This window comes from Erythranthe guttata, chromosome 12 (genome assembly GCF_056151865.1).
Source record: "Erythranthe guttata isolate IM_541 chromosome 12, IM_541, whole genome shotgun sequence".
Classification (NCBI taxonomy): Eukaryota; Viridiplantae; Streptophyta; class Magnoliopsida; order Lamiales; family Phrymaceae; genus Erythranthe; species Erythranthe guttata.
Genome location: NC_142544.1, coordinates 17,114,263 through 17,115,000, shown reverse-complemented (window position 1 = coordinate 17,115,000; position 738 = coordinate 17,114,263).

Genomic DNA, 738 nt, shown 5'->3' with positions numbered 1-738 from the left:
ATGTATTGACTAATGAGGATGAAATTATATTGACTATTAATTAATTTTAGTTTATTATGATATGATAATGAATAATTATCAATTTATTTTTTATATATGCTGCAATCATAATCTCCTGTTCAGTGAAAATTATAGTTTTCACCCCTCAACTACATTTGGTTATTTATGTTCATAAAAAACACATTTGATCTCTCATGTTTCAACAATTTAACATTTTTGTCATTTCGGTCAATTTACCGTTAGTTCGTCAGTTAAGGCAGTCACGGGGACATGCTTGATTAACGAAAAATTGACGGAAATGACTAAAAGTTTTGAACTTTTAAAACAGGAGATACCAAATGTATTTTTTGTGAACATGAGAGATCAAATGTGAAATCGTGCAAACTTGATGGATGTAACTATATTTTTCCCTTTTTTTTTTCCAAAATTCACGAGTTTAAAATTAGCACGGTGAGTCTATTCTTCGTTCGCTTTCTCAATCAAATTTCATTACTTAAAGATTGCCAATGAAATTATGGTAAATTCAAAAATTGGTTAGATGTTGTAAAATACATCGATATAATACTACTATAGGGTGGGAAATTGGATTGAAATTTGTAGTTTTTGGCCAAAAAACAAATTTACTTTTTACGAAAAGCTAGAAACTAATTATCGGATAGAAACCTTCTTAAAAAATATAATTTTTCGGATAGGCGAAAACTAGAAATTCCCACTCGTTTCTACCTATAGGCTCTGATT